Consider the following 26,374-nt stretch of genomic DNA (forward strand, 5'->3'; position numbering starts at 1 on the left):
ACACTGGCTGGACATTATTAAGCATCTGCTCATCTGTTCTTTTGTCTCCAAAGGTCGCAGCAGCACATCCCCTTTCGGGAGAGTAAGTTAACTCATTTCCCTCAAGGATCCTTCAGTGCAAAGGGGAAGGTATACGTGATGGTAAACATAAGCCAGTGAGCTTCAGCATATGATGAAACACTCCATGTGTTAAAGTTCTCAGCCACTGCACAAAAAGTAAGTGTGTTGCAGTTTCTCTTGATCCGTACTTCTGATTTGCCTTTAAAGAGCAGGTTCCCTCACTCCTAAGAACATGAATTTAGTGACTGGATTTTTCTGCCTCATGTTGCAATCATAGTTTCTAATTGCTCCTAGTCAGGCTTTATTTCCTTGTAAAGCTTTTAAAAAGGCTTTGTTGGGACATACGGGGTTTTTTTTGTGGGAGTGGGAACATGTCCTATTAAAAATCCGTAATTCCCATAAAATATCCAGCCTGACAAGACACTTGCTATATTTGGAAGAAATTCCCTGAGACCTGGGTGAATTTTTCTTCCGTAGTCATAACATGCTCTCGCCTAGGAGCAAGTCTAGCTGCCCCATATACTACTGCTATCTTAATGTGGAATATTGCTGAGGTATAGAGGTTGAGCACCAAAGAGAATTTGAAAGGTCGTCTTTATGTCCTCAGGAGCTTCAGTGGGAAGGTGGAGGTTAAGCAGAATGAGTAGGAGTAAGTGCAGGGATAGAACCCTGGCGGAGTTGGAAGACAAAAGTGTTGGGGATCGGTGCTGCAGCCTTAATGGAAGCCATGGAAAACTTCTGCTGACAGTTAGATATGTTCAAAGGACAAGAGATCCAGGCCTCTAGAATGTGGGCTCATCTAAGCAGGTTAAGTACAACACTAAAAGGAGCAGACTGTGAGGGTGATAGAACTGCTCAAGAGACAGAGTTTGTGGGATGGCATTCGTGTAATGCAGCTGGAAACTCAGGATAGGAAATACAGAAATCTGTTGGTGCGTGAGGTGGCAACCCTCTTGTAGGTTGTCCAGCCAGTGAAACTTGGTGTTCCTGCAGTCCAGAGAAGGGTTAGACTCTAAAGTGCCTCCTCTGTGCTCCAGCTGGGAACTGGTCTGAGCAGTGACTCTGAGCAGAGGATAGACTGGGGGAGTGCTGTGCTCAGAGACCTCTAGGGAAGTGCAACAGGTCTGTCTTGGAAGTGCCAGTAGAGGATTAAAAAGTACTGAAGACTTTATTCTTTGTTTTCTGGGTAGGTTTTAGCTATGGACACATCTGTTCTTGTCCAGGATCAGTCGTTTGGCCAGAAATCAGCAACAACATCCTCACTACTTAGTCACACTAAAATGCCCATCTCAAGGAAAAGAGTTACTGCCCCATGGGACAGGAGCTTAGAAGATGTGATCGAAGATGACAATGACGGGGAGGAACAGCATATGTCAGGAGAAGAAGCAGTGCAGAAATACCTAGAAAATACAGTTCTTATTGGGAAAAAAGAGTATATGGTATGTGCCAGGGCTATGTTAAGAATTAGCGTAGCATGGAGTCTTGAAGCAAGGTATTATTCTGGTTTTCCCCATCTCTCACCTTTTTTCTTTTTTCCTGATCACCCTTATTCTATCTAAATCCAGCATTAAGAACTAAAAGTGGGATTACTCATGGTGTGGTGCCTGTTGTGGGCAAACTCTATAATGTGTCTAAATACAGACTAAGCAGTAGGAATTGCAGATTGGGCTTTCTCTCCCTTTGGGAGCCCATGGTCAATGCACAGCAAGTATTACCTGCTTTTAGCAATACAGACTGTTCCTCTGTATTCTCTGCACAAGGAAACACTGAAAACTGTTCCTTAAGCAAATGTAGTCACTTCTAGGGAAGACGAGGAGGGAACAGAGGACTAGAAACTGTTTTGTGGAGGTTTCATTAATATTGCTGCCAAAATGAGCCTCTGGAAAACAAGAGCCAAATCCTGTGGAGCTTAAGCCTGTTTAAGACAACTTCAGCAATTCTGGTCATCAAATGGATGTTCTTTACAAATGCCTGCTCTGTGCAAACTTATAAACTGCTGCGTTAGGACCAAAGAGATCTTCTGATCTCCTCACAAATCTTCCTGTTTATGAATCAACTAATGAAAGAAGTGGAAGAGCTTTTGTCAGGTGGACGAGTAAAGTGGTGTTGTAGTGTTTGAGGAATGAGAAAAATCTCACTTCTGGGAAACGATTTCTTTATGAAAAACTTAATACTAATGGTAATTCCAGATGCTGCTGAGTCTCATGGAAGAGTTGAACAAATGTTGCTGAAAAGAAGAATAAGTTACTGCTGGAACTACAAATTCGTGAAGAGGTGATGCAGGAATTTGCCCAAAATTTTGCTGAGTGGGAAATATATTTCAGGTAAGTTAGCTTTGAGTGGTTTCTAAAGTTAATGATTAAAAGAAATGAAATTAAATTCACTTATTTCTTAAACCTGTCTCTTGGCTATAAGAGGCCACACTCTTCTGCTAGACTTACTGCCTCTGTTAATAGATCAGTTTGTGTTTGGACTATGAGTTCAGGAAAAATACTGTGTAGGAAAGGCTTTGATTTTGGGGGGGGATGGGGGGTGTGTGTGTGTGTAATCTGTCAGCAGTGTTCCTGCAGAGCTCTCCCTAACGGAAGAGCTTTGATAGGATGTCTGTAGAAAGAGTGACACTTGCAAATTCTTTGGTTCTGCAGCCTTAGTGGTACTTCGGATGGGTGTTCTGGCTCCAGAAGCTTAGAAACAATGCTTGTAGTTAAGTGTCAGCCATAACCTGTGTGTATATGTCTCCCCCTCATTCTTCAGGAGTGTGTGTGCGGGAAATACACTTCTGCTTTGGTGTAGCAACACCATTTGTGTATTGTTCTCTTGTGCCAGAATAAAGAAAAACCCATCTTTGTTTATAGCAGCTGTACTAATAACTTCTTAGCAGCTCCTGCTAGCTAGCTTGTATCTGACTTGTTGCCCTACTCTAGTGAGTGCCTTTCTTACGAACGAGAACGGCTTGAAGAAGATGCTGACACGCGCCTGGAGATCTTCAGGGAACTTGTAGATGGTTATCTTGGAGACGTGGAGGAAGAAAATAAACTAAAGGATCAGCCTTGCAGCGAACAAGCTGGACCTCTGGTACGTTTGTCCCCCTGCTGCCATCCCTTCCACTAACCACCTGCTGTGGTGATGGGACGTCTCCAGAAGGAGCAGAGCGGTCCCAAGGAATGGCATGCTGTGTGACTGTGTCCTCAGCAAGGTACATTGTCGTGTTCAATGGGAGTAGCTGCTGTGCCTCGGAGATGCATTTAGGAATCTTTGGGGTTTTCTGCGTTTCTGCAACACAAAGTTACTGTGTACAAAGAAGCTGGGGGAAAAGCTGCAATTGTGCTATAAACTGTTGCATTAAGTGCCTATTTAAGGTATTTGAAGCTGAATTCTTAGGCCCCATATATGGACGGTACTGGAGTGGTGCCAGAGTCTTTTTCCCTCTTAAGGCTGTTGTGGCTACAACTGAAGCAATGAGAATTGTATATACACTTAAGCATAACTAAGCTCTTAGGTTGAGGCTGGTTCTTGTGAGTTTGAAACCCTTTGTTTTTAAACAAGGAGGAAAGATATAAAGTCAATGTTTTAAATACAACTTAATTTGATAAGTTCCCAGAAACTTATTTGACCTCCCAACCTTTTACTGATATTTGGAAATTTCTGATGTATTCCTTCTAAAACTGTTTGCTTGCTGTGTTCATTCAGTGTTCTCCTTGGGTAAAAATGCTAGCTTTTATATTAAATTTGGAGGGGATGCTTTAGTGGTGGTATAAAAGGGAATGTGATGGTGGACTGTTAAATGCTTTAAAAATAAAGTAGCTGTTACTTGATGCTGGAGACTTCTGTGTGAAGGTAGACAGAAAGTGGCCATCAAATTGCCTATGAACCCACAAGATAGCTTTGAGGTCAGAATTAACTGTACTTAGATGTTTGAGGAGATAATGGTCTTCCAAATTTTCAGTAGAAATAATGGGTATTGTGTCATTATTTGCTATTTCTAAATGGATATAAATTATCTTTCAGGATGAAGAACATGGTATAGGGCCAGGCACCTACATTGATCTTGAGGGCGTTACTGATTCTCTGCAGGGTGATGTCGTTGATATCAAAAAGCAGGCAGAAGAAACGCACAGACACGTGGTGTCTCTAGAGGACCCCCAGGAAGCTACAGGTTGGCTTGAAAAACAGCTGAGCAAAACTACCACTGCACTAACTCAGACCAAAGAAAAGCTGACAAAGAAAACCAATGAACTAATCAAAACTGAAGAGCAGCTGACACAGAACCCCAAAGGTGAGCTGGGGGTGTGTGATGAGAAAGCAAAAAGAAATGACACTGTAAAATAGAAATAATCCATCTGAGCAGGATTTTGGAACCAAATCGTGTGTATAGAGGTGATAATCAATTGTTTGGTGTATGTTCAGGTTGAACAATCCCACAGGCCTTGATTATTTCATTTTTAAGACAAAACTTAAAACTGTCACTTGAAGACTTCTGAACTGTGGGGCAACACGTCAACATTATTTATTCGTGATTTCATGGTTATATTGTGATCCAGCACTTCACATTGTGCTGATGCAGTGGTTTCAGGTATTCTGTGGAACATTCATAGACAAAAGCAGCAATCCCTCATAGTGCGATTTCAGCAGAAGTCTCTTGACATGATCTATATTTTATACGGGTTGCAGGCCCCAATTCTATTCAAAAAACCTGAACTTTTGAAATGTGTCCTGCAAGTAGAAGCCAACACAAAAATAAATGAGTCTATTCAAAAGCTACTAAAGTACCAGAAGATCTGGAAAAATGGATTACGGAGTAAACTATGTAATGGCTGCTTGTTTGCTGCAGGCTTCTCTTCCTGTCACAGACTTGGAAATGCAGATGATTAAATCGGACGAGTCTGCTGAGCAGCTTAAAGAACCAGCTGAGGTGACTGTCTAAAAAAACCCCTTGTGCAGAATTACTTGCTTTAACACAAAATTTCAGTGGCTTAAAATGCTGTTGTAGTACATTTCTAGCTTTTTTTTATATCAAGCTTAGCTTAACTGATCTTGCTTCTGAATGCATTGTATAGTTCAAGAATTGACCATTGACTGAACTACTTTCTTTTCTAAGAAAATGAATACGCAGAATAAAAGGATTCAAGAACTAATGGACATCGTGGAGCAAAAAGATGATGTTATCATGAGACTGCAAGATTTGATATCCCATTTAGAAGAAACCATAAAAGACTATGTAAGTCTTAGACATCTCAATTTTCTGTTTACAAAAAAATCCAAATCTGTGCTTATAATGGACTTGACTATTTTGGAAAATTGACATTTTCTGTAAGTAATTGCTACTTTCTTGAAATGGCAGCAGGTGAAGTTGGCATTGAAACTGAAGTTACAGCAGAAGGTGTGTGGAGGTGTGTGTGGAAAACGGGACTTTTGGAAGCAGTGATCTGGAGTTATTATTGGAGGACTGTCCATGAGACTATGAAGAGCCACTCTAAAGAAAAAAAACCCAAAACACTCAAACTGGGAGGACTCTAGCAGTGGGAAGAGAGGGATTATGTCACTGTCTGGTTTATTTTTGCCTGAATGGAAGAGGAGGGAAAGGAGGTTTTGCTGCAGCAAAAGGTCAAATCTAACTGAAGTTAGAAGTTAGTGTGAGAAGGACAGTGATTGTGTAAATTGGCAACAAAAATCAGTGTGTTCCACCTACTAGCACCACCCACACGAACTTTTTAAGGCAGAGCAATAATATGAATGTATTGAGCAGAGTTTGAACTAAGAGTGCATGGCCAGGGTGTCTCTGCTTTTGATGGGATCAATAGAACTTGCAGCTGGCTACTCTGCTGCTGGCTGCTGAATGCCAAAAGACTGGCTGGGCTACATGGATACAGGTTAGAAAAAAATCAAAACATGCAGTTAGGTGGTTTTTTGAGCCTGATGCCCTGTAACCTGAAACGTAGTTCTGAGAACATTTTAAATTAAACTTAGGCAGCACTCTGATCCCTTTTTCACTGAGAACTTAAAGCTCTGACCATACTTAATCTTCTGTTCCCTCTCTGCCCCCGAGCAGCTGAGCTTTTCAGCAGCAGGAATGCTCAGGGTGATGGCAGTTGTGATGACTGCTTCCCGTCACTGCTCCTGCCAAGAGAAAGGCTCCAGCTCTGTCCAGTGTTTCTGGGAGACTCTGTGGCATGAAACTTAAAACGTGACCACAAACCTCAGGTCTGTTCTACAGATTAATTTTTTTTAATGAATTACTTAGATGAGTGATTGGTCCTTGGCAACCAGCATGGCTTGCCACTTGTGTCATCTGGTGAGTAAAGAAACTTTATTCTTGGCCAAATATATAGTCTAAAGTACGTATGACAGAACTGACCAGGCTTCCAAATTGCATCAGATCTGTCATGATAAAAATGATCTGTGGCTTTGCTGAAGGTGGTTAAAACTCCCAGCTCTACCAGCTATGACAAGAAAGTGATGAACTTGTAGAGCTGACCATTGGCCCTTTGAGCAAATCATGAATTTCCTCAGCTCTTTTGACACTGGATACTTCAGGTGGTAAACTCGTTCTGCATTTTGTAGTTTCCCAGTCTCTTGCTCTACTTTCTGTACAGTGCAAAGCATTGTGCTTATTACTGTCTGAAGGGGTACCTGCCTTTTGCTTGAGTAACTGATGTTGTTCTGACAACCCCTATACAGGTTACCCAGAGAGATTTGTAAAAATATTTGCATCTAAAAGATTACTGAGGCTTTTAAGTGCTCACTTTGTAGAACTTCAGAGTAATTGATCTTATTGTAACACAGGACAACACTGTAACCACCATGAAAAGAAAATTCGCAGACGAGAACTCTAAGGAAGTGATTGAAAGCAGCCAATTCAAGGCTTGTGAGGAGACTGTATTGGAAGTGGGGAGAAAACGTTGCTCTGAAAGTAAGCCTGTTGGGGAAAAAGAGGCACCCGCAGAGAAAGGTAAAATTTCTACCATCACTCAACAGGGGCCCTTCCAAAAAACCTTAATTACTACTCCAGAACAGAAGGGAAAAGCTGTGAAGTGTAAACATGATGTTGTGAGGAGAAAATCTACCATGTTGAACTGTAAATCAGAGTAACTGCTGTGTAAATACCATCTTTTGCAGAAGGTCCTACACTGCTCACTCCTAAACGCTTAAAAGAAAAGTTAGTTTTTAGACTCTGCTTTCTGCTGCATCTCTCATCTGTTAATGTACTTGCAGACTCCGCTGTAGTTCTTAATCAATTTCTTAACAGTTGTTTTGGTACTAAACTTGCTGTTGCTGGACTTCTGGGAAAGGAGCATCCCCTGCTCAAGTTTCTGACACCCCTACGCAAGCGTCAGAGGTGTCAGTGAGTTACTGATTGTTCAGTCCTACAGCACGTGCTGTGAAACTTGGTGTTTCGTGCTGTGTGCTGCTGTGAACTCAGCAGCTTTGGGCAAGGTGGCAGTGCTGGCAAAGGAGAAGAGCTTTTCACTTGAGTGGAAGTAAAATTATTTTAAGTCCACAGATACATATTTTGTGCAGCTCTCACGTTTGCGCTTCCAATCTTTTTTGCTTCCCTGGCTTTATCTGTGAGCTTACCAGTCTTTCTAGAATGAGGTGAATAAACCAGCTACAGCTGAAGACCTTCAAGCATGAGGGTGAAACTTAAAAGGACACCACTACTTATGTTGTCCATTACATTAACGTCTATTAATTGGTGAGATTGAGCTATATGGGAGTGACTTGTACAAAATGGTCTTTGTAAGATCTGCCTGTCTCTTCCTTGACTTCAGGACAGAGCTGGGGTCCAGTCTCTCATAGGACTATGGGAAGCATATGCCAAAGGAGAATGAAAGATCTTCCCTTCGTATCCCTCCCTTTCCTGCCTTCTTCCTGCAGAATAGGTGCAAGTAAGAAGATCTTCCAGGCAATTGTTTGGGTGAGGATAGGATAGAAAAAGAGAATAAGGCTAAAAATGGGGATCAGAAAATATCTATCTCCATGAAGAGGGATAAAACATGTTAAAAGGAGACTTGTCAAGTTCACATGATCACAGAAAACTGAGGATACAGGTGGTGAATAAACTGAATGCTGGACTGTCATTCATCACTGCAGGGAAAGAACAAGGGAATGCTCAGTCTAGAAGATCAGTTTAAGTTTATGGAACACAGCACTTCACGCCACGGGCAGTGAACTTCTAGCATTTGTTGCCCTAGAAGGTGAGAGAGACAGATAATTCTCAGATCCCAGGAGTGGTTAGACAAGCTAAAGAGAACTGAATATGTGAAAGCAAATCATACTGAGAACTATGCAGAAACACTAGCACTGAAGGAAAGAACTGAAACCTTGGAAGGTCAGCTGGCTGCACCTGAAGAACAGTGCAGAAGGGAAAAAACCAAAAGAGAAGAGTTCAGTGGGCAAATAAAAACCTTGAATCTCCAGCTCTCTGCTCTGAAGAAAGGGCTTCTGGCTGAGGTGCAGAACTCCAGCAGTGTCGAGCTGACCATCAGGAGATTGTTTCTGAATTGGACAAACAGAAACTATCAATAGGGAACAAGAAGAAAAGGTGATTCAGCTAAATAGCGAAGTAGAAGGTGCTAAACAAAATATAATTTATAAAGTGTCACTAATTCAAACAATGCAGTCCAAAGTAGGTGAGTTGTATAAATGACACTTGGAGTCTTACGCTACGGATATTGATTCAGTTGATCTAAAGGATTCCTGAGACTCTCAGAAAGATGAGCTGGAGAGAGCTGAACTGAGTCCTGTGTGCATGGAGTCCCAGACTGCTTCCACAGCAGCTCTGGGACAGGAGAGCTCCTTTCACTGCAGTGTTGGAAGCATTTGGGAAGGATGCCAAAACATTGTTAAGGCTTCTCACAAACAAGTCAGCAGATTCAAGAACTACTTCGACGAGTTGAAGACGTAAAGAAGGGACTTGATGATGCTGAGGATTGCAATAAACAACTAAAAATAAAGTTAAATGAGACTGCAAATCAAGATCATCAGTCCACAAAGGAAGAAGATCTTATGAACCAGTTACAAGAGCACATCCAGAAGAAACCCCAGGATTTTGGAAAACAGGCTGCAGAGGATCACAGAGTAATTGCACCGTTTGAAGAGGAAGTTACCGGCTCCGAGGGAGAAACAAGAGAGCTTGAATGGCTCTTGGAGGCTTTTAGAGCTAAAGATGAGAGCATAGCAAAGTTAGAAGAAGTAGCTAAAGACAAAGAATCTATTCTTTTGAATCTGGAAAGGAATACAGTAGCTCTGCAAGAGGAAAGTGCCAATTCAGACAAAAACCTGAAGGAATTAAATGATCAGGAAGCAAATCTAAAGGAGGGGGTTGTGCCCTTGGTGAACAGCTTGGAGAACATGAAACACACTCTTCAAGGAAAAGAGAAGAATGAGGATGAGCAAATACAATCTCTAGAATTGTAAGTAAATGATGAGAGAATTCCTAGCCCTTTGAGAACAGACTGAAGTTAGAACTACCTTCTGTGAACATCCGTTTATTTTGACATCACACACTTGCATGTTTGTCAACTTTACCAACCAAACTGCTTAAGAACTTTTAATGCCCTACTGGATTTCTGTCTTTGCATATTTTGCTAGCTCTGTTTTCCTCACCTGTTTGTGTATTCTTTCAGAAATATGGCTCTAAATCCTGCAGAACTGTCGTAGGGGGAAACAGGAAAGGATGAATTATTTGGGGATTTCTAATAGCATTATGGTACATACCCTTTTTGGAGGAAATGGCATAGTTTAATGTTATATCCTGTAACTCGTATAAAAGCCGGCAATGTTTTCTTTAGAAAGGACTGGATGGTAAAAAGGGGAAGAAGAAAGGGAAAAAAAAGCCTAGTAATTAAACAGTAATCAGGTGATTTTGGTAACAGCTGTTCTAGGGGAACACAGTATAGTGTAGGAACGTGAAGGAGTAATGGGTGTAGGAGAGTAGAACTTCCCCAGCCCCCTCTACTTTTTAAACCTTTAAGAAATAAGAGATTAAATGTATCTGAGAGATTATATTTGCTACGTGGCAAGGAAACTGCAATCCTGTAAAAATGGCTTTAAGATGCTGTGTAGCCCTTCGGACTGGGGTTTCTTCAGTTCCAACATCTGCGGGCGCCTGCATGTGCTCTAAAATACAATTTGGTGTGAAGGTCTGGGGCACTTGGAAAGGTTTTCCTTTTGTGAGACCTTATTTTGTACTGTTAATTACAGAGTTTAAGAAATCTTCTATTAGGTAATTGCGAAGTGAAAATCCAAGATGACTTACTGTAAGCTTTTTAAAAGAAATACGACCATTGAAAAATAAACCTATTAAACTTCTTAATGACTTCGTAGCACTTAATAACAACAGGACTTGTTACAATGTTGTTGTTTTTTCTACTTTCTTTTGATTTTTATTTATTTTGATCCTTACAAGGTCTGGGATGTAAATATCAAGTTTATACTTAATTGATATTAACCTTGTCCCTTTTGTTACTGTGTAAGGACACCTAATGATAGAAACGGTTACTCTACTGTGCTTAAAAACAAGAATTTTAAAAAATTGCGCTGTCCAAGAGTGAATCTGAGCGGTTTGTTACTTGAGGATCGTATAATAAGTAGCTGAAATCCCAAAGTAAAATTACAACGCTTGTCATTTAGCTGATAGATCTGGGATTCTGTTCATGCATAAAACCGGCCATCAAAGAGCCTGAGTTAATGTGTAAAAGCTGCTTCTTTGAGACGTGTAACACTCATGTTATTTCTGTCTCTTCATTTCTAACACAAGGCTACGTAAAGATCTTTCTGAGAGCCCTGCCCTTGTACAGAGCTTGGAAAAAGGTTTGCAGAGGAAAGAGGAAGAACGTGGAGATTTGAAAGAGAAACTTTCCGATGCCAAGAAACAAATTCAGCAAGTACAAAACCAGATTTGTAACCCCAGGCCAAATGTTCCTTCTGCAAGTGTGTGTGGGGTTCTGTTGGTAAAAGCTGTTTTCACAAGTCTCAAGCCCCAGCTGTTAGAAGTGGTTCATAACAAGGCTGCGTTCAGCGATCCATTTAGAGTGAGAGTGAGTCTGAAGTTCCATTGCCATTGAGCTGTGAGCTAAAGCCCGGAGGTCAAAACATGGGTTAGTGCTGACATTGAAGGGGGGGAGTAAATTGTATTAATACCCTTGAAAAAGGCTTGTCAGAAGTCGGCTAACCTGGCTATGGAGGAGGACTGTGTAATCTTCATAACAACAGTAGCCGTATGTTGTTATTTGTGCTGACTGCAAAGCCTCAGAACTCAGACTGTTGGAAAATGCTCATCTCTGGGAGGAAAAGGTGGATTAATTGGAAAAGGAGAGCACGAACTTCTAGAGACTTTTTAAAGTCTGAGATGTTTTCTATTAAGTTTGGGGAAAACAAATGAAAAAATGCAGTAACTTTTACTGATGTGGATTGTTAGTATTTAGTTACTAAGCAGTGGGATTTCTTAGAACCTCATGGGATCTCGCAAGAACTTAAAATCCAGAAGACTATTGCAGAAGTTTGGGCTTGAAAGTTAAGCTTTAAAAAAGTATTAATGTCTTCCCCAGCAGCCTGACACTTCAGGACCTTTTCCCCACTCAACATGCAGTGTATAATCCTTTGAGAAGCAGCACGGAGTGGATGGGATCACGTGTCAGGAAACACTTTTTTTTTTAAAGGACAACTGAATGTGTAGTTTGATGAGGCTGTTTCCTGGTGCTTTGGTTTTGGTGGGGTGGTTTGTTGTTTTTCTTTTTTTCCTGCCAAATTTAATGCTCTATTCTATGGTGAACGTTGTTCCCTAGGAAGGATGTACAGTACAGTGCACTTCTAGCCCCTGGAATTTAGCAAAGATGCTTGCAAAATTTTGATTCTTGATTAAAGTATTTTTTCACTTGGATAACTTGCAGAGATTGTAAAAGGCTGATAGCTAAAGGTTAGCTTTGCTTGTGCATCGGTACAGGTGTGCAGAGTGCAATCCGAGGAGAAATCCCTGAGGAACAAAGGTAATGAACTTCAGAAAATGACAAACCAGTTTAGTAAAGAATTAGAGATCAAACATCACACAGTCCTGCAATTTAAAAAGGTATTCTATTCTTTTAAATTTTACTTGCTTTTAATTTTTTAACTAATCCAGTAATGAGGCAGATGTTCCAACCAACAGGAGAAAGCTTACAGAAATTGGGGTAAAAACAGGAGTAGCCAGCTGAAGTTAGTCTTAATGGATGAATGAAAGATGTTTAAAGAACTTCTCACTGCAGGACCTTGGCAAATTGTTTTAAATAATCTGCCTAGTAAATACATACTTAATACCTGCAGGCACCCTGATTCTGATGAGTGACACTTAGATATGTCAGAGTAATGTCTTCTAAACACTGTTTTAGTCAGCTTGAATGCTCCTTTTTCTATATGAAAAACTTATTTATTCTTGACTGTTTGTCTTTAAATACTTCATTTAATACTTACTGAGGCTCTGAATGAAAAGCTACCAATATGTAGCATGTATATTTGTTTCTGTCAACATGTTTTTGACATGTTTTCTTTAATTTGCTTTCAGTGTGGTGTTTAGGAGCAGCTGAATAATGAGAAGCTGGAAGAAATCTCCAAACAGTACGAGAAAGCGTGTAAAGGTCAGAAAAAGCCCTTATTGTGCCATTTTTTGGGTGTGCAATGGCAACATAATGAGTTGTGATGTTAACTAATTTGGAGAGTCTTGCAGATTTATATTTTAAAATACTGAGCAACTCCAACCTGGGCATTAGAATGTTACAGTCAGGAACTACTTTTTATTGAATCATTACTAGCAGGAATGTTTGAAAGCAAAGAAACAGTCTCAGAATCAGAAACATAAGCCCCAAAGAAAGGCTGGATTTGCTCTATCAGTGTTAACTTACTCGATATTGGTATTTATTTGCCACTTTAGCTGGCCATGGTAACAACATCGAACACTGACACATGAACTGGCACAGTAACAGTCTCTGCAGGTTTGATAAACACTCAGCAGTTGAACAATAGTTGGTTTTTCATATAATCAAGCCTTAGTCCGACGTTAACACTGACATGCTCACCTGAATCAAGTTGATGGGAATCACTTCAGAATTCTGCATTTGGAAAGTTCCGTAGAGATCCTCTATTTCTTTCTAATAGAGCTTTAGATCTCAGGCAATGGGGGAAGTTACTTGTGATGAAGGCACTTTGGGAGAGAATGGTGGGAACTAGGACGGGGGCTCATCTGTAACTTTATTCTCAGATCTGTGTGTGTTGAGGTTTGAGCTCAGCCGGCAGCCAGTCGCCACGTGGCAGCCGTTCACCTCCCCCCTCCCCTCCCCGGGGAAATAGGGGAGGGACAAAAAGAAGAGAATTTGTAGGTTGAGTAAAAAGAAAGAATATAATTGTAAAAGGAACAAGCTTTAGAAAACTTTTTTCTCTTAGGGTATCATTAATAGCAGGAATAATTAATAAATAGATATTGTTTGCAATAGAGCACAGGTGCTCTAGGAACAATCCTGACAGTTTAGGCAACTTAGAAAAGCTAAGTAATGAAGAGCTAGGCATAGATTAAGTATATGTTAAATAGAACATTTTGAGCCTTTTCTCAGAAGTCAAAAAGTGAATTATGATGAAGATTGTTCAGAAGATAAGTAACCACGACGGCCGAAGACTGCAGCAGTGAGCAGTGGTGTCTGAAGGGGAATTGGAACGGCACGGTCAGAACCAGCTGAAACTGTGGAATACAATGGACTTTTGAAATGGGTGATGAATTGAGAGCTGAAAGTGCCTGGAAACTCCCCAGAGACTCTTTGTATTGTATGTTATATCATCTCTAGAGAGGGCGCTTTTTGTGAGCTGTGGCCACTCCCTGAGGTGCTGGCCCAGCTCTGAGTTGTTAATAAAGCCAGCCCAGAGGTACCCGCAGCCTGGGAAATCCTTTAACAATAGTTGAATTCTATAATTGAAGATACGCAGATGGCATTAGAAGAACAAGAACAGACTCAGATTAAACAAGATCAAATGCTTGAAGCCAAATTAGAAGAGACCAACAGATTAGTTCGGGGTAATCTCTCCATGCAAAGGGAACAAGGAGGCAAAATTGGTTTGGATGTATTGTGATAGCTGCTTTAAATCTCTGTTTTGATTTGTTGAGTAGTTAGGCATTAATTTTATATAGGACATAACAAACTTCTAACAGTTAATGGCTTCTGTTGTCCCTTTGTGGTCACAGCTGATACATCCAAGTCACGTTAGTAGAAGGATGTAAATGTGGTCAAATATGCATTTAAACTGTGTGTTATATAACCTCGTTTTGTGTACTGACTAGAACTGGAAGCATGGAAGCAGAAATACAGAGAGCTGAATAACCAGAGCAATAGTGACTGGCAGCAAAAGGTGAGCAACACCACGGAAAAAAACAGAGATGAAAGTGAGGAATGAATAAAGCTGCAAAGAGAACTGAAGGTAAAACATGGTGATGTAATTCATACTTAGGTTTCAAACCATAACTTTCATGTAGGAGTCTAAATTTTTTTTGTGTCACTATCTTCAAGAGCTGGGGCATGATGTGGCAAGTTCTTAGAGTGCTGAAGGAAACCTCCTCTAAAAACTGCAGTGCGTCAGTCAGCAAAGTCTGGATGCGGTGTCGTTGTAATACACAGCATCACTGATGGCCCACAGCGGGGTGCACCTTTCACTGCGGTGTGCTGCCATGGACGGTGCTTCTCTAGCCGGGCTCCTCTTGCAGCTGTCCTGAACAGATGTCAGGAGCTGGATTGTTTCAGACCTTTTCCCATCAGTTGCTTGGGCAAAGAAATCAGACACTTTAAAGATCTTGTGCTTGCTGTGTGACCTGTAAGCCCTTCCTGTTAGGCTGAGGGTTCACCTCTTGATTCTCCTTGGATTAGAAAGCAGACTTTTTTCCCAGGCAGCTTTTCAGGTGCCTCCTGTCTTGTGTGGGAGAATGTCTGACAAGAGGTTTGGTTGTGGTAGAGAAGGAGGCAAAGTTGCTGTGGATTGAAGTAACATTCCTGGTTACACACTGTCTCTGTTTCCCACTCAAACTGTGCTGCATTTTTGGCCTTTCAGTCTTGAAGTAGGTTTCCTGACATGACCTGCAAGGCAGTATAAAAGACTGGAGATCTGTAAGTAAAAAGGGTCTTTTTGCCATGACCTTTGGTGTAACTTTAATAGTGTTTGTGACTTACCCAGAGCATTTTTAGAGGGAAAAAAGTCTGTTCCCTGAAGACGTGCCAGTCTGAATAATAAGTTCTGAAAGCTGCTAAACCATTTTTTTAAATGGAAAAGAACAAATGAGAATGTAATGCTTGCACTTGGGGATATGCTGGAGTAGAACTGTGCTAGTATTTCTGTTATCTTTTTGAAACTAATGTGCTTAATCTGGATTTTAAGACTTGTTTTTGTGTTGCTTAATCTCTGCCTATGGCTTTATTTCTGGTTCCACTGAAATGGGAGAATGAGGCAAAGTATCAAACTGATAGAAAGAACTGGCTGGAGGAAAAAATGAGACTCATAAGTCAAGTGAAAGAAGCTGAGAGCCATCGCAACAGAGAAATGAGAAGATTTGCGGAGGACAGAAAACGTTGTGTAGAGCAACAAGCAGAAATTGTAAGTGACTGGAGGTCTCGGCAGAGTCCTCTAGCGTAAGTCTTTAGTCCAGAGCAGATCTCGTGTCAGGTGTTAACAGTGTGGGCGCTTGAGGGGAGCTGGCCTTTGTCAAAGTCCCCCTCGTTATCGCATGGCAAAGCCTCCGGGAGATCTTCTCCGTGTGCAAAGGGAAGAACAGGAGTGTCACCAAATGAGAAAGCGTAACACCTAATGGAAGTGAAAGTGCCTGTTCCTTTCTATCCTGTCACCAGCACCGCCTTGCTGTGGATTCTTCAAACTTCATCTTGTGTGTAAACCACCAAGAAGTAACCTATGCTTAAATGAATTGCCACTTAATGAAGCTGAGAAAACATACCTTGAAAAACAAGATTTGTTGCTTGGCTTTTCTGAAAAAAAAAAAAAAGGGGGGGGGTGGGGGGATGGGGGAGGAAACAGCCTATGAGGCTTTAGAAGGAAGAGAAGAAGCAAGCAGTAGTTGACAAGAAAAGCTTCTTTCCAGAAAAATACTGGGTCGACATGCTGGTGGTTTTGCTCCCGTATCGCTTTCAAAGCAGAGTGACTGATAGTTAATAACAATGTGGATACCTGGCCTGGTCACTGGGCTGTATCGAGGTTGTCATTTCCTGAGCATCTGTGCAATCTAAAACTGTGCTTGCATCCAGAAGTAGTTAGCCATGACCTTCTGGCCCTGCAGTCAGTACGGGGGGTGTTAGGAGCTTGGGACTACTTTCGCTTTGTCTGTGACTTTGCCTGCCTGAGACTTTCCAGTAATAAAATCAGAAAGTGGGCAAGCAGGAGTGGTGGTTCTTGACAAAAATTCTCTTCACAAAGAGTATAAATATAGATACAATTTTTCCTAATTTGAAGCATGGTTTGCTTTTGTATGTTTATGGTGAAACTAGTTCTGCGTGAGCTTTTTAAGAGCTCTCGAGTCTACTGAGGCCATAAGATAGTACTGACTGTGCCAAACTAAGCTGTCAGAACAGTTCAGATGGTTTGTAGAAGTGGTGTTCAATTCTAACCTGTTTTTCCCCCATTCAGGAAAGACTGGCTGCACAGCTGGTAGAAGAGGCCAGCAATCTTCCAAAGCGGTGTGAAGAGAGACATCAGTTAGTAGAAGCTTTGGAAGTACAGCTCAGACTTTGGCTTCTAACACCGTACAAAAAGATAAAGAAACAGCAGAACTGAAACAAGCGGCGGTGAAGGATTCAGGAAAGGTCCTCTCGCGTTCTCTCTCTCTTGATTCTGTGGGATTTTTTTGTAGTTGCTTTCTGTCGTTTTTCTTTTGTTATTCACTAATTCTGCAAAACACCACGTTTTGGCTCTATTCCAAACATATTGAAATTGTTTGCAGCTAATATAAAAAAAGCTTTATGCTTTTCTGAAACTGAATTTGTAACAGTAACTGAAGTTTCAAAAAACTGGAGTTCAAAGAAACACTCGAGTCTATTTGATCATTTGGTTGCGATTTGATTGGACTGGAAATCTGAAACAACTATCACATCTGCTGCCTTTTGCACAGAACCAAGAACTTCATGAACAAACGGGAGGTGAACTTTTATAACCCTACATAAGTAGAGTAAAATAAAAAATGTTGCATGACATCTTCCCAGGCTGTTGTATGACCTTTCTTGACTTGAGGCCGCTCATACATGAAGTTGTTGGTTTTTGTTGGACAGCTGGCTGTTTGACCTGCAATTCTAAAACTGATGCTACTGAGTAACTGTAACGATGCTCATGCACATGTTAACTTCTTTTGCCAGTCCTGCAGTTTGTGGCAAGTTTTGCTGTGTTTATTAGGGTGAGGAAACTGATACAGAAGAACTAAGAAAACAGCTGGCTGAGAAAGATGACTTTATAAAGGAATTGAAACAAGGCGTTACCCATAAAAGTCTTCAGTCTTTGGCAGAAGTACCTTTACCTGAAGGACAAGATAGAACAGATCAGTCTGTAAACAACGAGGTATGTTTGTTATATTTATAGAAAGTATGTACTAATGATATGTTGTTAGTAACATCTTTGTTTTGTTGTTTTCTCAGTATATATTTCATCAACATGGGGAATCTCCCAAAAGTTACTTTCTGTAGTTCTTCGTACTTTAACTATATCATTAATTCTGAGTTCTTGTTTATTCTTCTCTCTCCCTCTTTCAAGTTCCCTCTCAGAAAAAGAAGTACTTTAGTTAAGAGAATACCACCTCTCTATACACTATAAAACTTCTGTACCTGAGGGAAAAACTAGTTAACTAATCCAGGTTCTAGAGATTTGAAGACATAATATTTGTGATGTCACCTCTGTTTGGTTATGTCAGTGCTAAGGGGATTTCAGCTCAGACAACTTTCCTGATACCACCTATAGTGTGGTAGTAGAGATGGTTCTGTAATTAGAGCTGCCAGCCCGTATGGGGTTCACAAGAACAGAACGGTATCTTGCATCTTACTTAAAAACAAAACAATATTTGAAGTTTACACAAAGAAAAGATCGACTTTGCATATTTCCTGAACAAAAATTGAAAGGCTTGCACCTGTACTGAGCCTTCTGATTCTGACCAAGTCCCTGTGTGCTACGTGAGCAGTATTCAGTGAGGTAGTTTTCCTGTTAAACTGAATTAATGCTCCGTGACTCCATTGCTAACTAGTAATGAAGAGAGCTGAACATGGATTTCCTAGCAGACCCTCCCCTGGCTGCTAGAAGATGCGATTCTCCTCTTGTGGCAGAACTGGGCTGAATGATGAAATGCATCTCTTCATCTCTCTCCTGTCTACTGCCAAATAAGACTGGCCAGTTTCTTGCTCCTTCGTCAGTTCAGCTGGTGCCGTATAGATAAAGCTTGTGATGTATGAGGGAGTAGAGAGGAGCTCTCAGAATGGTTATTGCTTTATACAGCTTTGTAATGGCAGCTAAGAGAGCACCATAAAATTAGTTATTTTTGCTATAAAATTAGTTACAGAGAAGAATTGTTGTGAACAGTTGGTGCTGAAGTATTTACCTCGAGCCAGTAGCCACAGTACTTGATGTTATGAATAAGGAGAGGCTACTACCAGGATTTTCATGTGAGAAACTGTTATGGTGTGAAGTGAATGGGGTAGAGTTTTGGGGGGAAGTCAGATAATTCTCAGGAAAGAGAGTGGAGATAAAGCAGAAAATCTAAGGTGATCAAGATGATGTGTGTCTCCTGCCTTGTGAGGAGAGGCTAAGAAGCTGGCACTCTGATTAGGAGAGGTTAAGGCCACCAGAGGGTTGTGGGGCTGAGGTTTACAAAATCATGGCTGCGATGGGTAGACAGAAGGCAGAACTGTCCTTGCTAAAATCCTGCAAGAACTGGGCAGCGCTTCATGAAACTAATAGGAGATAATTTTAAGACAGTTAAAATAACATATTCCTATATGAAGCAGTTAGTAATCTTCTGGAGGTGGTGGAAACAGGTACTGTCAGCAGGGATTAGAAAAATTTTGTAGCAGAAATCCATAAATACATTTTTAAATGGCTACTCTGAGGGTTAGACAGTGGTGTAGACTCTGACAATTGTAATGCAACAGCTGAGAATGCTGGGAGAGTATGGAGAGGACAGATGACAAGGGGACCAGGATCACCATGTTATCCTTAAATAGCATCTCCCTTTGCCACTCTTGGGGCAGAATATGGAACTAGACGGACTGTTGGTGAGACCCAGCAGGGCACATCTCATGATGGCATCGTGAGTCGAGGTTACTGCCTTCAGCTTGTGTTGTCTCTCAGCCCAGGTGTTCATTAGCTGTCTGCACTTGAGCTTTTACATTGTAGCTTTAGAAAAATCAAAGTATTTTGAGGTTTACAGTTCAGCATAATCTCTTCTCATTCTAAATATTTACAGTTTATAGAAAAACAAAGCAGGACTAATCCTATACTTGGACAAAGTATTCCAGTTAGATATGATGAAGTTAAAGGGAATTATTCATTATCTCAGTGTCCTGGCAGTGCCTCTTCAGTAAGTGAGGTTGGTACAAAACTGAAATTTAAAAATTTTATGCAGTTGTATGGGTCTTGCTAAATGCAGAATAGGGAAGAAAATGTATCCTGCTGTCTGAACAATTCTAAAGTTTTATTCTGCAAATACCTTCCTTGGTGATCAGATCACCTGATTTTAGTGGCTTTTGGTAGAAATAAAAGATGTGTAACATAATCACGTGAATAGCTATATCTGACTTCAGCTGCATGCTCTTGAAATCCTACCTCTCACCAATGCTTATGGAGTGGCTGATTATTAGATAAGTCACTTGAAAAAAATATAGAAACCCTTTTAAATGGATGAGCAATAGCAGGGCAGATTGGATTTGCTTTCTTCCACTGCAGGATTCTTGCGTGTAGCTGTGTTAGCTAACGACAATAGCCATTCCCACGTAACTTTTTGATGGCTAACTCTCATGAAGCAGCAGTTACAAAGAAAAATGTTTGTGTTAGCCAACTCCATTCTTGGGAATGCAGTGGTGCTCGTATCCCCACTCAGAGTCCCAGCAGAGCCTGTTGCAGAATGTGACTATCTCTGGGCTTTCCATGAGCTTTGATCACTTTCCTTTCTGAGAGGAGGAAGGTGCCCTTCGAGAAGCCACAGCAGCTGCTCTGTTTGGGACCCCACCAGCAGCAGTAGTAGCAGCCACCTGCAGTTTCTAACCACCAAGAACCCCAAAAGCCTATATTTCAGGTTTCATTCAAACAGCTGCTGAATCCATTCCTGTATGCTAGCCAGCAGCTGAACTGCTGCCACAGAGATGCAGGAGCTGGGAGGACCACAGCTCTCACTTGCTGGTTTTGCTAAGAAAAACAGGTTGGGTGGATGGTGGAAGGTAAGTGCTGCTGAGGAAGAAGAATTGTGCAAACTGACTTTTCCGTCCCCCCTCCCTGTGCAGTCCGTGCAGTTTGGCTGTGAGCAGGTACGAGACAAGGTTTTCAGCTTGTGGGCAGGGGCTGCCTTAATGCCTGCTCTTCCTCCAGAGATCAGGTGGTGCTGTAGAAGTCTCTCACAGGTTGAATTTGGCTTGTAGCTTGCTAGTTGGACCTTGTTACTTACACAGCTTCTCTGGTGTAGAAGGGGAAGGGAGAGTTCCTTAAAGATAGGCTAGAGAAAGGTTATACTTTTCCCTCAAAAGCTCCCACTACTGCCTAGCTCCTAAGGAGCAGCAGAGTTCAGATGAAAGTCAGGTCAATTCTACTGCTGCTGCTTGTGAAAACTGTGACTGTCTCTGCCCTTGAGCAAAATGACTTGGAAACAAAGTATCGGGCTGAGTTCAAGTTCTGTGATTGTGGATAGAAAGGTGAACTTTTTTAAAAGTAACAAAGATGTAGAAAGTAAGGGTTAAACTCTGCTATGGTTGAAGTAGATTCCTTCAATTAGGAGTGTTCTGAAAGTGAACAGCTGGGAAATGGAATGCTTACTTTGCAATCCATTGGGGAAAGAGATGTATTATGGGTTTTTAACTCAGTTATTTTAAAACTTGTGTTCTTAAAATTTCCATGTATTTGCAGGAGCATTCAGAAATTGTCCTTGACTCTTCAGAAGTGTCCACAGAAAATGGAAATACTGGTCGGTTCCCAAAACCAGAGATGGAAATTCAGTTCACAGCTCTGCAACCCAGTAAGATGGAGGTGAAGCACCAGGGCAGCACCTTACCAGTTACAGTTAAAGTGCTCAAGCCAAGAAAGAAAAGGACGAGTGAAGAGATGGATGAGGTATGACCTAGACCAACTGACAAAATGTGTTGTGCAGTTTTTCAATTTATTACTCTGATCATTTGTTAAAATCCTATCCTTTTGATTCTCACTGAGATCCTAAGGATACATAGAGAGAATATTTAAACCTCTCCCCCCCCCATGCCCCGCCCCCTGCCCAGTGGTGGATCTCTGGCCTATGTTGAATAAAGTCATAGATTTCAGTTTATCCAGACTCTGGACACTCGTCCCTGGTACGTGCTTCCTCTTTACCTTTTACATTTCTCTCTCCTTGCTCTTACTCTTTGCTTCTGTCTCTGGCTGTGATCTGCAGGATTACAGACCAGTTCACTAGAACTGCTTCTTTTGGTTTAAGCAACCACTGGTATCAATTATAATCTCTTCTAATAGGCAGTTACAAGTTAAGCCCCTGGGCTTAATCATTGCATTTCAGAGTCTCAAGACCACTTCCTTTGACTTTTTGTCCAGTCTGTGTTTTCTTTGATCTTTTTGTACTTAGAGGGAATATACAGAACTAATTGCACGAGCACCTGAACCTCCCTGTTTTCTGCAGACCTTAATTCCTCTTTAATTCCTTCAGCTGTGCTAGGATATATGCACCAGCCTTCCTAGTGTGCTGGGGTGTTTACGTGCGAGACTAAGGCTTCACAGCAGTTCAGGGTGGTAAAAATCTTCTCTGCTCCTCCTCGAACTGCACATTTCCTTCCTCTGCCTTTTACCAGCACTAGCACGAACACAGCTATCTCCAAGACACTTACAAAGGCTCTGAAACCCCGACCCCTCATGGTGGTGGTACTTACATACTTGTAATCCTACTTGTGGGGCTTATGAATCTCTGCCCTTCTCAGGACTTCTGCAGCTGACGGGGGGGTATAAGGGAGATGACCTGTGGATCATCTGCACAAGTGGTAAGTGATGCTTTGAGTGAGTTTGTCTCAGCCGGGGAGTGAAGTGTCTGATGCTTTTACAGCATTCTCCTTCAAGGGTTCTCAAGTGGTGGTTTTTTAATCTCTTAGTAAAATCATTAATGGAAATGGTCACGTCAGTGATTAGTGTTCAACAGTACTTCAGGAAACTCATTTTGTTAAACTTGGATTGCAAAAGTAGCTGTTAAAAGCTGTGTGAGTTAATTCATCTGGAATTGAACACTTCATTCTGGAATAACGTCCAGAGTTGGTTTAAACTTCCTATGCCTTGAACCAATTTTCTTTGAGAGTAGTATTCTCTTAAGCTGCTGGAAAAGTCAGTGTAAAAATAGTCATCCTTCTGCAGGCACTGAGAAATACTGATCCTTATCTACAGATGGATATATTTCATCTAACGCAGTCACCCATGTTTTGAGAAGACTGTTTTACCGATCCATTTACAAATCCTCTCACGGTGTAGATGTTCATACCCCGATGGGATAACATTTAGCCAAGTAATTTTTCAATAACATGGAACTAATTTTAAAAGTATCTTATTGCTGTTTTATTCACCTCAATGTTACTCTTAAATATTTATCTTCATGTTATATGTGCCAAACAGAAATAGATTATAAAATGATTCAGTAACTTCAAGTGTTAAAGTCTGCTGAAGACACAATTTTTTTAAATTTCCTAAAACTGAAAAAAATCTGTAGTGCTAAAATAACCGCATACTGCTCGTGTCAATTTTTAAAAACATAAACCAAAACCAAACCTTTTGCAGAGACTCCCTTCTAATTAAAGAACAAAATCCTCTTTCCATGTTCTGATGCCGTTATCAGTTGGCGTGGCTGTCGGTTATCTGAGCTCTTGGCACCACTCCACAAGATAGAAGCTGTCATTACAAGACAGCTTAGCAACGGCACTGGGCTACCAGCCTGTCACCGTAAATCTGAATTTACACTTAGATCTATTAATTTCAGTTTGTGTGTTGGCTTGTCAAATCTCTTAAAGACAAAAGTATAGGAAATAATGGAGAGAAGAAAATAGTGAATGTCAGAACGGTTTGACTACAGGCATTCCTAGTTCCCTTCCACAGGTTTGTTCAGCGTTCCATGCACATTTGAAGAGTTACCTCTCTCCAGCAGTAGTCAATGCCTCCCTGCTGTTAGTCCTAGCACTTAAACAGTGGCTGCTTCTCTCATACAGATAACTGTTGTTCTTTCCAGAAGAATCCTAGTTAAAATTTGTCATATTTATTTTCTTAGGATGTTGTGAAAAGTGAGAACAAGAAAATGCAAAACCTGCTATGACTGATTCACCTTCTACAAGCAACAAGAAAAGAGTTTGGTTTTGTTGAATTTTGAAGTTAGTTTCTCCTTTCACAAGTCCACCTTTTCTGTCAAGGTGGGCTTGTGAGAGGAGCAAACCTTCCTATGCAGCAGTATCTTATCCTTACCTGTGCATTTTAATAGGATTCTTAAACACGTACGTTGTCTTCCTACTAAACTTCTAAGCTAACCCAGGAGAGTCAGTCTGTGTTTGCCCAGAACATGTACTGGCTGCAGCGTACAGGGATTCCCAGGGAAGGATGTTCCGTGCCGAGTAGTTATGAAGACTAGTTTGAACATACTCGTAGCATATGTGACGTTATAGGCAATTCCTTTTGAAGTAAAACTAAGGTTTGTGTCATCTGTGTGCATGACAATTATAAAAATACGGTTTTAGGCCTTAGTAGTAACCTGGGCAGGCTCAAAGGGTGGACAGAAGATTTATTTTCACCATCAGTTTCCCTCTGTTTTATAACTAGAACAGCTGGTCTAATGAAATACTCTAAAACTTTGAATCTACTTTTTTTTAAAGAAACTATTTGTTTCCTGTATTACTTGTGCCCTTGAATGTATTCTGTGAAACTCTGACAATTATTTCTCTTTTGGGTATAAAATAAGGTTGTCTACATTGCTTGCTGTGGCAGTATCATTAGTGTAATGAACAGAGGTATCAGTAGCAAAGCTCAAAATGTCAGCTTGAAAATAACATTGAAGTCAAATAAAATGGAGTTAAACTTGAAGATAAGTCAATTTTTCAACTTCAACAATGATCTTGTATTTCTGTACAGGTGTCTTCTACACAGTTGTTTAGAAAAGAATACCCCTTAAGAAAGCAAGGATCTACTTCAAGGAAAATTTGGCTAAAAAGAAAGATGGAACACTACAAAAAATTGGGGATTTTTTCCAAAGTTCCTCTATTACTATTCACTCTAAAGGTTTGTACAGAATAAATAAGGCTTATTCCATGTTATCTGGGTATTGTGGAATAGCTTTTTTCTACTGTAATCTGTTAATGTATGTGCTGTTAAAGGCCACGCCTGCTGCATCCAGTTGTTCTTTCATTTATGAAGCAATGGAGTCGGAGCTGGGGCCTGCTCTGCTGAATCTTGCAGAGTAGAAGAGGCCAACTGGATTACAAGGACCACGTGGTTCTAGAGTTTAGGTTAAGTGTGAAAGATAAGCCAGGTAGAGCGGAAGGATGCAGTGTGGAGTATGTGCGGATAAATTGATCCTAAAAGCAACGTTAAGCTCAAAATGTCTGAGTTACTTTGTTCTTGCTTACAGTAAAACAGTTAAAGGCAATTTCAGGAACTTGACCTGCTGATCTAAAAAAATCAAGAGTTGAATTCAAACCCAGATCTTACCTTGTTCCATAAGCAATCCCTCCCCCGCCTCCTGCTTTGTTTCTGTGGAAATTGTGTTAATGTTTTTTGAAGTATGTATGTGGGAGAGGAAGATTAGTTCTACCGAGTCTGAAAGCCGGTATCTCCTGAAAATGTGTGGAAGACTTCAATAAACTGGCTCTGAAGCAATTAATGGATTTCATTAAGTTTAAGCATAGCCTTGGGAAAATTAACTGCTAGGACTTTCCATTGAAGAATAATTTTTATTCTTTCCTACAGTAAGACACGATTTCTGAGTTACTGGGGTTTTTTTTACAAAAAGATTAAAATTAGCAGAGGGCCCAAGGAGTCACCAGTGTTAAATTCTAAAAGACACTACTATGTGGCTGGTTAAACCAAGGTCAGTCCCTCTTCAACATGGACAGTTAAAATTAAGATAGTGGGATTTTTAAAATTTCCCGCATGTGTCAGAGTGGTTCCACGAGGACAACATGTCATTATCAATGGAAGCCGAATTCAGACTAATCAACATTTCACCCTGAAAATACTTAACTTGAGCAAATGAGGTCTAATTTGTAACCTTTATTACCGTGTCCTGTGTTTTTTCCCTCTTTTGCATAACTGAGTATTGTTTGGGATCTCTTCTTTCCTTCTAGCTCATAAGATGCACACACTCATCTCTTCACAGAGCTGGTACTAGTTTGATAAAACTGTACAAGTACATAGAGAAAACTGACTCAGCCTTATGCTTCTGTCAGTACAAAGAAGTTAAGCCTGGTTTTCAATTCCTGTTGTATTTAACATCCAGTGAAATCTGAATCCCAATTGATTTTTTTGGAGCTATTTAAATGTGTCCTTTAAGCTTTTGCGTTTGAAGCTATAGAAAACTGTTTCCGGACATAGGAGACTGTGGTAGTCAAAAACACACCACTTCTGAATTTTTATGTTTCAATTTCAGACTACATCTGTTTCATTTTGAAAGTGGTTTTAATAAACCTTTTTCATTAATTTTGAGGCTCATAAACCAATAAGATTTACGATAAAATTTTTCCTGTAGCAAAGCAGCTGATGGCAGCAATAAGCTCTCCCAAGTCTGCAGAACCAGAAAGTGCCAAAGGAAAGGAGCTCGAGCCAGAACGAGCTCAGGGAAAGCTGTGTTCAACGGACAGTTCCTGCCCTCTAGATGTCCCTGATTGTTCGGTAAGTGATTGCGGGTTAGTGTTCTGTCCGCTGTAATCTAGTTCTGTAATCTTGGCTTAAAATAAACTATCGGGGGGACAGAACAAACCTGATCGAGTCAAATTGCAGAAGAGGTTTGAAAGTACTGACTTATGTCTTGATTCTACCTGACCATTCCTTTTGGTCTTTCCTTCCCGATGCGTTACTTTGTCTCTGTTTTCTCTCCTCTCTTCTCTGCGGGTGACTGCTG

At 40.8% G+C, this 26,374-nt stretch overlaps 1 long non-coding RNA gene and 1 pseudogene across 1 annotated transcript; both read left to right on the forward strand.

The window, feature by feature from the left end:
* The first annotated feature begins 950 nt into the window (after positions 1 to 950).
* LOC141916965 (kinesin-like protein KIF20B) lies at positions 951 to 26,120 on the forward strand (annotated as a pseudogene).
* Positions 13,515 to 13,950, forward strand: LOC141917098 (uncharacterized). Its single transcript, XR_012621253.1, has 2 exons — positions 13,515 to 13,553; positions 13,679 to 13,950. It is a non-coding gene; the product is annotated as an uncharacterized LOC141917098 (long non-coding RNA).
* Positions 26,121 to 26,374: the final 254 nt, after the last annotated feature.

Source organism: Strix aluco, chromosome 33 (assembly GCF_031877795.1).
Source record: "Strix aluco isolate bStrAlu1 chromosome 33, bStrAlu1.hap1, whole genome shotgun sequence".
NCBI lineage: Eukaryota > Metazoa > Chordata > Aves > Strigiformes > Strigidae > Strix > Strix aluco.